This window comes from Pseudorca crassidens, chromosome X, assembly GCF_039906515.1.
Source record: "Pseudorca crassidens isolate mPseCra1 chromosome X, mPseCra1.hap1, whole genome shotgun sequence".
NCBI lineage: Eukaryota > Metazoa > Chordata > Mammalia > Artiodactyla > Delphinidae > Pseudorca > Pseudorca crassidens.
The window spans coordinates 80665039-80675813 of record NC_090317.1 but is presented as its reverse complement, the minus strand read 5'-3'; the positions used below and the strand labels follow the sequence as shown (position 1 = coordinate 80675813).

Here is a 10775-nt window from a genome sequence, read left to right as displayed (position 1 = left end):
AATTTTTGAGGAATGGTTATACTCTTTTTTATGAAGGTGTACAAGAGTTCCAAATTCTCCACTTCATTGCCAACACTTGTCATTTTCTGTTTTTAATATAGTAGCCATCCTAAAGGGTGTGAGGGGGTATCTCACTGTAGTTTTGATTTGCACTTGCCTAATTATTACTGATGTTGAACATCTCTTATGTGCTTATTGCAATTTGTATATCTTCTTTGGAGAAATGTCTATTCAAGTTTTTCTCCAGTTTTGAATCAGGTTCACTGTTTTGTTGTTGAGTTTTAGTTTTCTATACATTCTGGATATTAATCTGTTATATATGATTTCAAGTGTTTCCTCCCATTCTGTGAGTTGCCTTTTTACTCTGTTATTATTTTAATGCACACATTTCTAAAATTTTTGTGAAGTCAATTTGTCTATTTTTTTCTTTGTTGCCTGTGTTTTTCTTTTCATATCCAAGAAACCTTTACCAAATTCTATGTCATGAAGCATTTGCCCTATGTTTTCACCTAGGAATTTTATGATTTTAGGCCTTTGATCCATTTAGAGTTAATTTTTTAACATCTTGCTAGATAAGGCTCCAACTTCATTTTTTCACATGTAGACAACCATTTTTCCTGGCCCTATATTTTGAGGGAACTGTCTTTTCAAGATATCAGTATCATAATGGAATAAGATCTTCCTTGTTTTTGTACCTCCATTCTATAACATCTCACATTCACTCATGAACAACAGTGCTGCTGTGGGAGTAGTAAGATATAGCACCATACACCAAGGGAACTGGGAGGAGTCTTGCTCACCTGTGGATCTGACAACTGGCAGATGGACTTCAGTACAGACTGTGGAAATGACAGGGCCTGTGATTCAGCCCTATAACCTCATGGCTGTGGTCTGGGAACATCTGAATTGGGCAGACGTTCAGAGACAAGAAAGCCATTGTGGAAGTCCAGTTTTCCAGAGGAGAAATTCCAGCACTCTGAGGGAGTAAAAACGAGTTTAGATGAAAGTGAATGCATAACAGGAACAGGTTTACTTTCCCAAGGTCACCCTTCCCCAAAGATGGCACAGCTTAGAACTAAACTAGCTGATTATCTCTCCAATAAGTGAAAGGGAGTGTGAGAGTAAGTGCTCAGCTTCCCCAGCTGTGAAGAATGGTAACTAGAGACAAAGAAGGTCATTAGATAATGACAAAGGTGTAAATTTATCAAGAAGGTACAGTAATAATAAATATATAAGCACCCAACATTGGAACAGCTAAGTATAGTAAGCAAATATTAAAAGAGCTGAAGGGAGAAGTAGACAATACAAGAAGAGTAGGACATTTCAATACCCCACTTTCAGCAATGGATAGGTCACCCAGAGAAAATAATCAACTAGAAAACATAGAATTTGAAATGTACTTTTGACTAAAGTGACCTAACAGAATTGTGTGTGTGTGTATATGAAACATTCCATTAACCAAAGCAAAATACATATTATTTTTCTCAAATGTTCACAGAACATTCTCCAGGAAGGATCATATGACAGAAGACAAAACAAGTCTTAGCAAATTTAAGAGGTGTGAAATTACCAAGTATCTTTTCTGACAATAAAGGCATAAAACTAGAATCAACAAGAGGAAAGCTGAAAAATTAACAAATATGTGAAAATTAAAAAAAAACATTTATGATCAAGAAATAGGTCAAAGAAGTAATGTTTTTAAATGTGTGAAATGTCAAAACAAATGAAAATGGAAGCACTATGTACCAAAACGGATGGGATGCTGCAAAAACAGTTCTAACAGGGAAGCTTAAAGTGATAAATACATACATTATGTAAAACGTAAGATCTCAAATAATCAAAGTAACAGTACATGTCAAGGAACTAAGAAAAGAAAAACAAACTAAGTTCAAAGTTAGCTGAAAAAAGGAAATGACAAAGATCAAAGCATAAACAAGTAAAATATAGCCCAGAAAATTAACAGAAAAGATCAACATAACTAAGAGCAAGATTTTAGATTGAAAAGCCTTTTGAAAATTGCAAAACTTTTATGAGACTAAGAAAAATGAGAGAAGACTCAAATAAATGATATTGATAATCAAAAAGAGACATTAAAATGAATATCAAAGAAATCATAAGAGACTTCTATGAACCTTTATATGCAAACAAATCAGAAAACCTAAAATACATAGATAAATTTCTAGAAATATGATTATCAAGACTAAATCATGGGGACTTTCCTGGCAGTCCAGTGATTAAGATGTCACCTTCCAATGCAGGTGGTGCAGGTTTGATCCATGGTTAGAGAGCTAAGATGCCATAAGCTTCGGGGCCAAAAAAACCCAAACATAAAACAGAAGGAATATTGTAAAAAATTCAATAAAGACTTTAAAAATGGTTCACATTAAAAAATATTTTTTAAAAGAGACTAAATCATGAAGAAATAGGAAATACAAATGAAGCAATAACACATAAGGAGATTGAGTCAGTGATCAAAAACTTCCCAACTAAGAAAAGTTCAAGAGCAGATATAGATTTACCTGGTAAATTCTACTAAATATTTAAACAACAATCCACTCTGATCCTTTTCAACTCTTCCCAAAAAATCAGAGTGATGGGAGCATTCCCAAACTCATTCTATGAGGCCAGCAGTACCCTGACACCAAAGACACACGGACACTACTAGAAAAGAAAAATACAGACCACTGCTCCCAATAATTTTAGATGGAAAAATTCCCAAGGAAATATTAGCAAAGTGAATTCAACATCACGGTAAAAAGATGCTCTACTTAAACAAATTAGTCAATGATACACCACATCGATAGAATGAAAGATAAAAATCATATAATTATCCCAATAGATGCAGAAAAGGAATTTGACAGAGTACAATACCATTTTATGATAAAAAAGAAACTCTTAACAAATTGGGTATAGAAGGAACATACTTCAAAATAATAACCACCATATATGAAGAGCTCACAACTAACATTATACTCAACAATGAACTGTTCAAAGCTTTCTAAGATCAGAAACAAGACAAGGGAGCCCACTCTAACCACTTTTATTCAACATAGTACTGGACGTTCTGGCTAAAGCAATTAGACAATTTTAAAGAAAGACATCTCAATTGGAAATGGAGTAAAGTTATCGTTTTCCATATGAAGTGATTGTATATATAGAAAAGTCTAAAACACAAGAAAATTGTTAAAACTAATCAATAATTTCAGTAAAGTAGGATTAGAAAATCATGATACAGGTAAAAATCAGTTGCATTTCTCTATATAACAATAATATAGCTTAAAATAAAGAAAACAATCCCATTTACAGCATCAACAAGAAAAAAATACTTAAAAATTTTAAATAAGGAAGTGAAAGATGTGTACACTGAAATACAAGACTCTAACGATAGAAACTGAAGAAGACACATGCAAATATAAAGATAATTTGTGATGAAATATCCAAAGAATTTATATTAAAAAATCCATACAAACCAACGTAATTTATACATTAATTGCAATCCTTATCAGGATTCCAACAGCATTTTTCAGACAAATCGAAAAGGTCAATCCTACAAATTTATATGGAACCACAAGAAAAAAGAAAAAAACTCCCAGTATAAAAAGCAATCCTAGTGCTTCCCTGGTGGTGCAGTGGTTGAGAGATTGCCTGCCGATGCAGGGGACGTGGGTTCATGCCCTGGTCTTTGATTATCCCACATGCCGCAGAGTGACTGGGCCCATGAGCCATGGCCACTGAGACTGCAGGTCCGGAGCCTGTGCTTTGCAATGCGAGAGGCCACAACAGTGAGAGGCCCGCGAACCACAAAAAAAAAAAAAAAAAAAAAAAAAGAAAGAAAAAAAAGAAAGCAATCCTAGAAGCTGGCAGAAGAATAAGACGTGGAGATCACCTTCCTCCCAACAGATACATCAGAAATACATCTATACGTAGAATTGCTCCTACAGAACACCCAGTGAACGCTGGCAGAAGACCTCAGACCTCCTGAAAGGCAAGAAACTCCTCCACATACCTGGGTAGGACAAAAGAAAAAAGAAAAAACAGAGAAAAAAGAATAGGGATGGGACCCTCACCAGTGGGAGGGAGCTGTGAAGGAGGAAAGGTTTCAACACATTAGAAGCCCCTTCATGGGTGGAAAGTGCGGGTGGCAGAGGGGCAAAGCTTCAGAGCCATGGAGGAGAGCGCAGCAACAGGGGTGCGGAGGGCAAAGTGGGGAGATTCCTGCACAGTTGATTGGTAACGACCAGCACTCACCAGCCCGAGAGGCTTTTCTGCTCATCCACCGGGATGGGCAAGGGCTGGGAACTGAGGCTCGGGCTTCAGTCTGATGCAGGGAAAGGACTGGAGTTGGCTGCGAGAACACAGCCTGAAGGGGTTACTGCACCACAGCTAGACGCGAGGGAGTCTGTGAAACGTCTGAAGCTGCCGAAGAGACAAGAGACTTGTTCTTGCTCATTTGTTTATTGGTGCGTGAGGAGAGGGGATTAAGAGCACTGTTTAAAGGAGCTCCAGAGATGGACGCAAGTCGCGGATATTAGCACAGACCACAGAGACAGACGTGAGACACTAAGGCTGCTGCTGCAGCCACCAAGAAGCCTGTGGGCAAGCACAGGTCACTCTCCACACCTCCGCTCCAGGGAGCCTGTGCAGCCTGCCACTGCCAGTGTCCCGTGATCCACGGACAGCTTCCCCAGGTGAATGCACAGCGCGGCCCAGATTAGTGCAAAGTCACGCTGGCCTCTGCTGCTGCAGTTTTGCCCCGCATCTGTACCCCTCCCTCCCAATGTGCCTGAGTGAGTCAGAGCAGACAAATCAGTTGCTCATTTAACGCTGTACTATCTGAGCGAAGGACAGACATCCTCAGGCGACCTACATGCAGAGGCAGGGCCAAATACAAAGCTGAACCCTGGGAGCTGTGTGAACAAAGAAGAGAAAGGGAAATTTCTTCCACCAGCCTCAGAAGCAATGGATTAAACCTCCAGAATCAACTTGCTGTACCCTGCATCCGTGGAATACATGAATAGACAATGAATCACCTCAAATTGAGGAGGTGGACTTTGGAAGCAAGATAGATTATTTTTTACACTTTTCCTCTTTTTGTGAGTGTGTATATTTAAGCTTTTGTGTGAAATTTTACCTGTGTAGCTTTGCTTTCACCATTTGTCCTGGGGTTCTGTCCATCCTATATTTTTTTCTCCTTAAAAATTTTTCCTTAATAATTATTTTTTATTTTAGTAACTTTTTAATTTTATATTTCTTTATTATCTTTCTTTCTTTCCTTCTATGTTTTCTCCCTTTCATTCTGAGCCAAATGGAGGACAGGATCTTGGTGCTCCAGCCAGGCATCAGGGCTGTGCCACTGAAGTGGGAGTGCCAATGTCAGGACATTGGTCCACAAGAGACCTCCCAGCTCCACGTAATATCAAACAGCATAAATCTCCCAGAGATCTCCATCTCAACATCAACACCCAGTTTCACTCAACGACCAGCAAGCTATAGTGCTGGACAACCTATGTCAAACATCTAGCCAGACAGGAACACAGCCACATCCATTAGCAGAGGGGCTGCCTAAAATCATTATAAGGGCAGACACCCCTAACACACCACCAGACATGGACCTACCCACAAAAAGGCAAGATCAAGCCTCATCCACCAGATCACAGGCACTAGTCCCCTCTACCAGGAAACCTACACAACCCACTGAACCAACCTTAGCCACTGGGGACAGACACCAAACACAACGGGAACTATGAACCTGCAGCCTGTGAATAGGAGACCCCCAAAACAGTAAGATAAACAAAATAAAAAGGCAGAAAAACACACAGCAGTTGAAGGAGCAGGGTAAAAATCCACCAGACATATCAATTGAAGAGGAAATAGGCAGTCTACCTGAAAAAGAATTCAGAATAATGATAGTAAAGATGATCCAATATCTCGGAAACAGAATAGAGAAAATGAAAAACATTTAGCAAGGACCTAGAAGAACTAAAGAGTAAACAAGCACTGATGAACAACACAATAAATAAAATTTAAAACACCTAGAAGGCATCAATAGCAGAATAACTGACGCAGAAGAACAGATAAGTGATCTGGAAGATAAAATAGTGGAAATAACTACTGCAGAGGAGAATAAAGGAAGAAGAATGAAAAGAACTGAGGACGGTCTCAGAGACCTCTGGGAAAACATTAAATGCACCAACATTCGATTATAGGGGTTCCAGAGGAAGAAGAGAAAAAGAAAGGGACTGAGAAAATATTTGAAGAGATTATAGTTGTAAACTTCCCTAATATGGGAAAGAAAATACTTAATCACATCCAGGAAGAACAGAGAGTTCTGTACAGGATAAATTCAAGGAGAAACACGCCTAGACACATATTAATCAAACCATTAAAATTAAATACACAGAAAACATATTAAAATCAGCAAGGGAAAAACAACAAAAAAACACAAGGGAATCCCCATAAGGTTAACAGCTGAACATTAGCAGGAAACCTGCAAGCCAGAAGGGAGTGGTAGGACATATTTAAAGTTATGAAGTAGAAAAACCTACAACCAAGATTACACTACCCAGCAAAGATCTCATTGAGATTTGATCAAGAAATCAAAATCTTTACAGACAAGCAAAAACTGAGAGACTTCAGCACCACCAAACCAGCTTTGCAACAAATGCTAAAGGAACTTTTCTAGGTAAGAAACACAAGAGAATGAAAAGACCTACAATAACAAACCCAATACAATTAAGAAAATGGGAATAGGAACATACATATTGATAATTACCTTAAATGTAAATGGACTAAATGCTCCCACCAAAAGTCACAAACTGGCTGAATGGATATGAAAACAAAACCTATAAATATGCTGTCTACAACAGACCCACTTCAGACCTAGGGACTGAAAGTGAGGGGATGGAAAAAGATATTCCATGCAAAAGGAAATCAAAAGAAAACTGCAGTAGCAAACGTCATATCAGACAAAATGGACTTTAAAATAAAGACTGTTATAAGAGACAAATAAGGACACTACATAATGATCAAGGGATCGATCCAAGAAGAAGATATAACAATTGTAAATATTTAAGCACTCAAAGTAGGAGCACCTCAATACATAAGGAAAATACTAACAGCCATAAAAGGGGAAATCGACAGTAACACAATCATAGTAGCGGACTTTAATACCGCACTTTCACCAATGAACAGATCATCAAAAATGAAAATAAATAAGGAAACAGAAGCTTTAAATGATACATTAAACAAGATGGACTTAATTGATATTTATAGGACATTGTATCCAAAACAACAGAATACACATTTTTCTCAAGTTCTCATGGAACATTCTCCAAGATAGATCATATCTTGGGTCACAAATCAAGCCTCGGTAAATTTAAGAAATTTGAAATCGTATCACGTATCTTTTCTGACAACAACACTATGATACTAGATACCAATTAGAGGAAAAGGCCTGTAAAAAATAAAAACACATGGAGGCAAAACAATACACTACTTAAAAAACAAATGATCACTGAAGAAATCAAACAGGAAATCAAAAAATACCTAGATAAAAATGACAATCGAGACACAACGAATCAAAACCTATGGGATGCAGCAAAAGCAGTTCTAAGAGGGAAGGTTACAACAATAAAATCCTACCTTAAGAAAGAGGAAAGACGTCAAATGAGCAACCTAACCTTGCACCTAAAACGATTAGAGAAAGAAGAACAAACAAACTGCAAAGTCAGCAGAAGGAAAGGAATCATAAAGATGAGATCATTAATAAATGAAAAAGAAATGAAGGAACAGAGAGCAAAGATCAATAAAACTAAAAGCTGCTTCTTTGACAAGATAAACAAAATTGATAAAATATTAGCCAGACTCACCAACAAAAAAAGGGAGAAGACTCAAATCAATAGAATTAGAAATAAAAAAAGAGAAGTAAAAACTGACACTGCAGAAATACAGAGGATCTTGAGAGATTACTACAAGCTACTGTATGCCAATAAAATGGACAACCTGGCAGAAATGGACAAATTATTAGAAAGGCACAACCTTCCGTGACTGAACCAGGAAGAAATAGAAAATATGAACAGACCAATCACAAGCACTGAAATTGAAACTGTGATTAAAAATCTTGCAACAAACAGAAGCCCAGGACCAGATGGCTTCATAGGCGAATTCTATCAAACATTTACAGAAGAGCTAACACCTATCCTTCTCAAACTGTTCCAAAATACAGCAGAGTGAGAAACACTCCCAAACTCATTCTACAAGGCCACAATCATCCTGATACAAAAATGAGACAAAGATATCACAGAGAAATAAAACTACAGGTCAGTATCACTGATGAGCATAGATGCAAAACTACTCAACAAAATACTAGCAAACAGAAACCAACAGCACATTAAAAGGATTATACACCATGATAAAGTGGATTTTATTACAGGAATGCAAGAATTCTTCAATATAGGCAAATCAATCAACGTGATACACCATATTAACAAATTGAAGGAGAAAAAAATATGATCATCTAAATAGATGCAGAGAAATATTTCGACAAATTTCAACACCCGTTTACCATAAAAACCCTGCAGAATGTAGCCATAGAGGGAACTTCAACATAATAAAGCCCATATATGACAAAGCCACGGTCAACATCATCCTCAAAGGTGAAAAACTGAAACAATTTCCACTAAGATCAGGAGCAAGACAAAGTTGCCCACTCTCACCACTGTTATTCAACATAATTTTGGAAGTTTTAGCCACAGCAATCAGAGAAGAAAATGAAATAAAAGGAATCCAAATCACAACGGAAGAAGTAGAGCTGTCACTGTTTGCAGATGACATGATACTATATATAGAGATACCTAAAAATGCTACCAAAATGCTACTAGAGCTAATCAATGAATTTGTTAAAGTGGCAGGATACAAAGTTAATACACAGGAATCTCTGGCATTCTTAGGCACTAATGATGAAAAATCTGAATGTCAAATTAAGAAAACACTCCCATTTACCATTGCAACAAAAAGAATAAAGTATCTAGGAATAAACCTACCTAAGGAGGCAAAAGACCTGTATGCAGAAAATTATAAGACACTGGTGAAAGAAATTAACAATGATACAAATAGTTGGAGAGATATACCATCTTCTTGGACTGGAAGAATCAACATTGTGAAAATGAATCTACTACCCAAAGCAATCTACAGATTCAATGCAATACCTTTCAAACTACTACTGGCATTTTTCCCCAAACTAGAATAGAAGATTTATCAATTTGTATGGAAACAGAAAAGGCCCTGAATAGCCAAAGCAATCTTGAGAACGCAAAATGGAGCTGGAGGAGTAAGGCTCCTGGACTTTAGACTATACTACAAAGCCTCAGTATTCATGATAATATGGTACTGGCACAAAAACAGAAATATAGATCAATGGAACATGAGAGAAAGCCCAGAGATAAGGTCACGCACATATGATCACCTTATCTTTGTTAAATGAGACAATATACAGTGGAGAAAAGACAGCCTCTTCAATAATTGGTGCTGGGAAAACTGGACAGGTACATCTAAAAGTCTGAAATTAGAACACTCCCTAACACCATACACAAAAATAAATTCAAAACGGATTAAAGATCTAAATGTAAGGCCAGACACTATCAAACTCTTAGAGGAAAACTAAGGCAGAACACTCTATGACATAAATCACAGCAAGATCCTTTTTGACCCACCTCCTAGATAAATAGAAATAAAAACAAAAATAAACAAATGGTACCTAATTAAACTGAAAAGCTTTTGAAAGCAAAGGAAACCATAAACAAGACAAAAGAAAACCCTCAGAATGGTAGAAAATATTTGCAAATGAAGCAACTGACAAAGGATTAATCTCCAAGATTTACAAGCAGCTCATGCAGCTCAATAACAAAAAATCACACAAACCATATCCAAAAATGAGCAGAAGACCGAAATAGACATTTCTCCAAAGAAGATATACACATTGCCAACAAACACATGAACGAATGCTCAACATCATTACTCATTAGAGAAATGCAAATCAAAACTACAATGAGATATCATCTCACACCCGTCAGAATGGCCATCATCAGAAAATCTAGAAAAAAATAAATGCTGGAGAGGGTGTGGACAAAAGGGAACACTCTTGCACTGCTGGTGGGAATGTCAATTGATACAGCCACTATGGAGAACAGTATGGAGGTTCTTTAGAAAACTAAAAATAGAACTACCATATGACCCTGCAATCCCACTACTGGTCATATACCCTGAGAAGACCATAATTCAAAAAGAGTCATGTACCAAAATGTTCATTGCAGCTCTATTTACAATAGCCAGGACATGGAAGCAACCTAAGTGTCCATCATGGATGAATGGATAAAGAAGATGTGGCACATATATACAATGGAATATTACTCAGCAATAAAAATTAATGAAACTGAGATATTTGTAGTGACGTTGATGGACCTAGAGTCTGTTGTACAGAGTGAAGTAAGTCAGAAAGAGAAAAACAAATACCGTATGCTAACATGTATATACGGAATCTAAGGGGAAAAAAAAAAGGTCATGAAGAACCTAGGGGTTAAACGGGAATAAAGACACAGAACAGGTGCTTCCCTGGTGGTACACTGGTTGAGAGTCCGCCTGCTGATGCAGGGCACATGGGTTCATACCCCAGTCCAGGAAGATCCCACATGCCACGGAGCAGCTAGGCCCGTGAGTGATGGCCACTGAACCTGCGCATCCAGAGCCTGTGCTCCACATCGGGAGAGGCCACAACAGTG

At 37.5% G+C, this 10775-nt stretch overlaps 1 long non-coding RNA gene across 1 annotated transcript in view; it reads right to left on the bottom strand.

Annotated features, from left to right (window-relative positions):
• Nucleotides 1–808: 808 nt before the first annotated feature.
• Nucleotides 809–10775, bottom strand: part of LOC137217213 (uncharacterized) — a 236464-nt gene continuing 226497 nt past the window's right edge. The window contains exon 3 of the long non-coding RNA XR_010940057.1: nt 809–976. This is a non-coding gene — a long non-coding RNA (uncharacterized lncRNA). The remainder of the gene's footprint in view (nt 977–10775) is intronic.